The sequence below is a fragment of the Pogona vitticeps genome, chromosome 1, assembly GCF_051106095.1.
Source record: "Pogona vitticeps strain Pit_001003342236 chromosome 1, PviZW2.1, whole genome shotgun sequence".
Lineage (NCBI taxonomy): Eukaryota > Metazoa > Chordata > Lepidosauria > Squamata > Agamidae > Pogona > Pogona vitticeps.
Window position 1 is genome coordinate 115,019,498 of NC_135783.1, and position 5,338 is coordinate 115,024,835.

At 40.7% G+C, this 5,338-nt stretch overlaps 1 long non-coding RNA gene across 1 annotated transcript; it reads right to left on the bottom strand.

Moving 5' to 3' along the window:
- Positions 1 to 651: 651 nt before the first annotated feature.
- On the bottom strand, positions 652 to 3,863 carry LOC144586873 (uncharacterized). The gene is made up of 2 exons (XR_013541943.1): positions 2,891 to 3,863; positions 652 to 2,859 (listed from the first exon to the last, which is right to left on the bottom strand). It is a non-coding gene; the product is annotated as an uncharacterized LOC144586873 (long non-coding RNA).
- Positions 3,864 to 5,338: the final 1,475 nt, after the last annotated feature.

Here is a 5,338-nt window from a genome sequence, read left to right on the forward strand (position 1 = left end):
TGTCATACTATCGTAGCACCATTGAGAGTGTCCTAACCTATGGCATTCTGGCATGGTTTGGGAGTAGCTCTGTAGCGGACAAAAAAGCTCTACAGAGAACCATTAAAATTGCCCAGAATATCATCGGGCTCCAGCTACCAACCCTGGATGACATCTTCACATCCCGCTGTCTAAGGAAATCACATAGCATCCTGAGAGACTCTTCCCATCCTGCTTATAACTTTTTTGAACTGTTACCATCTGGCAGAAGATATAGAACAATTAAGACTCGGACCACACGTTTTCTCAATAGTTTTTATCCCAGAGCTATAATTGCAATTAATAATGAGCTTAAAGACCACCAGTAGTGAATAATTAGTTGGACTGTGTAACTTGGCCTGCGGTGTAGATGTTTGTATTTTTAGTGGGGGACTTTTAGTGGGTGGGGAGTGTTTGGGAATTTTATGTGTGTGCATGTGTCTGGTCTCTGGGTGTCTGTGAATTTCGTTGTATGTGTATATACTTACAATGACAATAAATTATTATTATTATTAATATAGCATGTATAAAAACTTTGTAACTGTATAAAGGTGTCAAATAGATGTGTTTTGCTATGTGCATTCACGTGTGATCAGACACATTTTTTGAATGATGGAGACAGGAAAAACTTGCTTTTTAACAGGATATTTTCCTTGAAATGTCCAAGAAAGTGTTTTTTTTAATGCAAAACACAGAAGTAACATGTCAAAACTTTGCATTGTATACTCCCAAACACTAGAATAAAAGGTCCTTGATTACACAAAGCATCAGAATGTATCTTCACAGGTATCAGTATCCAGGAAAAGTTATTTTCTCCATGGGAAATACTTTGTTCTGGTGTCAAGGAATCTTCCTACAGCTGCCTGTGCCAAAAAAGGTACAACTTGGCTTTTACTGTACAATGTTCTTTATAATTATACATATTTATAAATCCGTGACCAACTTTTAAGGCTCTAAAATAAAATATTTGAGCTTTTAATAGTTATTTGAGATATGAGCTGAGGTCTTCTCATGAAATTTAAAACTCCTTTAACAATACAGTCAAGCTTGGAAGCATTCAGAAGCTATTTCTTGCATATCAACACTTACACATACAGCATCTTTGTAAAAGCCAACTTGGAGGGAAGGTTTTCCTATTGCAGGTTGTACTCATTAATGTAAGCTTTCCTCTTCTGTTCAGGAGTTTCTGAAAGAATTTGGAGATGGTAAAGTCATAGTAACAATTTTGATATGTGCCATCTGATCACACCCACATTACGTGTACAGTACTGTCAAGTCAAAATGACTTAATAGTCCTCTTAAAATGAGATATTTAAGGTATGGCTTTTAGCTGGATGACTGTGGGTTGCGCATCTAGCTGCTGAGTCAAAAGCTGGGAACTTGATTCCCCACTATGCCTCCTCCAAGTAAAGCCTCCCGTTGTGTGGACTTTGGCAAGCTGCATTGTCCCAGGGTGCCCCCAGAAAAATTGAATGCTAAATCACTTCTGAGTATTCCCTACCTGAAAACCCTGAAAAGGTTTGCCATAAGGCAGAACTGGCAGCACATGATTATTTTTAAACACAAGAACATAAGAACCCTGCAGGATCAGGCCAAGGGCGCTTTTAGTCCAGCTTCCTGTGTCTCACAGTGGCCCCACCAGATGCCTCTGGGAACACACCAGACAGTTAGATACCTGTCTCCTGACATAACTCTCCTGCATCTGGCATTTGGAGGTACCTTCCTTCTAAGCCCGGGGATTATATATCCCCATCATGGCTTGTAGTCTGCAATGGACTTTTCTGCCAAAAATCTGTCCAATTCCCTTTTAAAGGCATTTAGGCCAGATGCCATCACCACATCCTGTGGCAAGCAGTTCCACAGATGAACAACTTGCAGGGTAAATGAATATTTTGTCTGCTCTCTCTCAGCACTCAATTGAATGGATGTCCCCTGGTTTTGGTATTGCGTGAGAGGGAAAATAGCTTCACTCTATCCACTTGATCCATCCCCTTTCTATATAGAGCCCCAAATGCTGTAGCATTTCCTCATAAGGGAGATCCTCCAGCCCAGTCATCATTTTAGTCGCTCTCTTCTGCACCTTTTCCAGTTCCGCTATGCCTTTTTTGAGGAGTGGCGACCAGAATTGTACACAATACTCCAGGTGCGGCCTTACTAGCATTTTGTACAATGGCAATACCATTTTGGCTGTTTTATTTTCAGTCCTCTTTTTAACAATGCCTAGCATGGAATTGGCCTTCTTCACTGCTACTGCATACAGGTTGACACTTTCATTGAGCTGTCCACCAGTGCTCCCCCTGCAGTGAATTTCAACATCTAAGAAAGAATTCGAACCTAGGTCTCTTGAGTCTTCGCCCACCACTCCACTACATGGAAGTGGTTATTTCACCAAATTACAGTGACACCTCCCCCCGCCAGGGAGACTGCATGGCTGAGTGCCAATCCGAACACAGGTCTCCTATGTCCTACACAATCACTAGAGCATAGGTCGGGAAATGGGTAAATTACTCCAAATGGGGGTAAAAGTGAAAATCCTGGGGGTCTAGAGCATATGTTTGCTCTCAGTCATGTAACAGATTAAAAGGCTATCATTTATGACTAAAGTTTTGGCAATAACATTGCCTATAAGCAGAAGCTCTAAATAAATAATTTAATGGCTCATAATAGGTAACAGTCTTATGAGATGCACATTGGTAAAAGAAAAAAACAGACACAAACTCTAAGCTTAATGGGAAAAAGTTATGTGGTCCTTGAACATGCTTCAAAAGCAAGGGTAGGTGAAGTACCTCTATTAGATAATTATTAGATAATATTTCTATTTTTAACTTTGTGATTTTGAGGCTGAGAACAATGCCACCTACCCTTTGATAACATATGTATCAAAGGGCAGGTGGTTAATTACTGTATGATGGTTGTCCAGCGCCATCTTGCGGCTGCTGTGTAAATTTGTTGTATATCAGGCATTAGTTAGCATTGTAGTTATTTGGATGTGAGATCTGTAAACATTTTCCTACTTTGAAATCAGTCTCCCAGGTTCTCCAGCCAACAAGTTCTCTTTCCTGCACTTTTCCTTTTGATTTTTATTCTGAATGATCAACTGTAACAAGCATGAAATTTTGTTTTGCATTACATGCACAAGGTATTCTAGCTTTTTGAATTTAATATTTTATTGACTTTTTATTCTTTCATGTAGCATTTCTTCATTGGCTAGCCTCTTCATTAAAGAAATTCATGGTATCCTCTGTTCATTACACATTTCAAATCCTTGTCCATATAGGACCAATAGCCAAAAATGGACCACCACTGCCAATATCTGGACCACTGATTTTAGAGGCTCTCACGGGCTTTTCCAGGGAGCCTCAGATCCTGAAATGGGGAGACAGAGGTGACATCTTCATTTAGTTTGAATTAAATATTACAAGCACCAGATTTGGATTAAACCAGTGGTTCTTAACCTTTTTGAAAGAAATGCCCCCTTGACCCATTGAGGAAGTTATCATCGCCCCCTCCCCGCAGTGATGATTTATTTATTTATTTATTTATTTAAGACACTTAAATCCAATGACCCCTGAAAACAAAATTAAATTCCAAGAAAATGAAATGCTCCCCAAAAAGTAACATTTAATGATTTAGTTGCAAGTGAATTTTAAGACCCAAAAAGAAATATAAAAAGGGCATAAAAACAAATGCAGGAACTAAAAATTTCAAGACAAAAAGTCTGAAACTGAATTAAAATTGAGAAAAATATATATTCATGCACACTGTAAAAAGGCTGCAGCCATCTTCACAGATTTGGCTTGCTCCAGCGCCCCCCTACCGCCCCCCTTCTGCTCCACGCAGCCCCTTTTCATTCTACCGCCCCCCTGAAAAATGAAATCGCCCCCTGGGGGGCATTATCGCCCACGTTAAGAACCACTGGATTAAACCAACAAGATTTGGGCCACTGGGTCACTCCCCATACACCTGGTGCTACTAATCATATTAACATTTCTGTAGAGATGCTTCTATATTACACTGTGTCTAATCTACTAGTATTTAGGATAGAACCTTTTTTTTTCTAAATTGCAGAAATGCATTGTCATCTCTGTTTAAAAGTTACTTAACAGTTTTAGCACAACATGCGCTTTTATGGAGGAAGTAGTCTTATTAGTTTTTTGCACCAAAACAGTGACCCTTGGGACACTTTAAGAACTAGTACATTCTGGCTGAAATCCTGTACAGACAACTACACCTATGGAAGTTCTTTCTTCTATCCCATAGCTCCCATGTTATTCCTTTCATTGTGTGGGGTCTGCGAAACAGGAGAAAGTCTATCTTTACCATATTTGCCACTGGATAATATTGACAGCAGTGATGACCTTCAGTAACTGAATTCCTTCTATCGTCCTGTAGCTATCACGGTTCCCACGCAATGAAAGGAATTACACAGAAGCTGCAGGACAGAAGTGTTTAAATTCCAAAAATTTCAGTGTTGATGTCACCAGCCTTCCATAAGCATAACCACACACGAATTCAGACTTCATTTGGCATACATTTTTGTTGACCGAAGCCCACTTCAGATGCAATCTTGATAACACTACTTAATCAGGTTCCCCTCCAAAATGTCCCAATTGATGAATGATCACAACTAAAGTTCTGTAATCCAGTGGTCCCCAACCTTTTTGACACCAGGGACTAGTTTAGTTGAAGACCATTCTCCCAAAGACCGAAGGAGGGGGGTACTTGCTATGCAGTAAGTTGCTTTGAATCAAGCTCATTATATGTATTGTGCTGGGACAGATGAGCAGTGAGCAGGAGCAGGAGGTGAGCTGCAATTGAAGTTCCACCTCCTGTCAGATCAGCAGATGCATTAGAACCTAAGAGGAGTGCGCTGACTGGAGGTGGAGCTTCGCTCGCTGCTCACCTCTTGCTCGCCGCTCATCTGTGCAGGCAGCCTGGTCTTTCCAAGGCCACGGACTGGGGTTGGGGATCTCAGCTGTAATCGTCTGACTTGACTTTGCAAATGAAAATAATTACATAGTTATGTCAACTGCACAAATGGTTTCTGCCTGGGTTCAGAGTATTGATGTTGATCTTAAATACTCATGACAGGATGGGATCAGTGTGCATTTAACCATGAGATAATCAGCTCTAGATCTTGGTATAAGGGTATCTATATCACGTGTGTGTGTGTGTGTGTGTGTGTGTGTGTGTGTGTGTGTGTGTGTGTGTGTGTGTGTGTGTGTGTGTGTGTGTGTGTGTGTGTGTGTGTGTGTGTGTGTGTGTGTGTGTGTGTGTGTGTGTGTGTGTGTGTGTGTGTGTGTGTGTGTGTGTGTGTGTG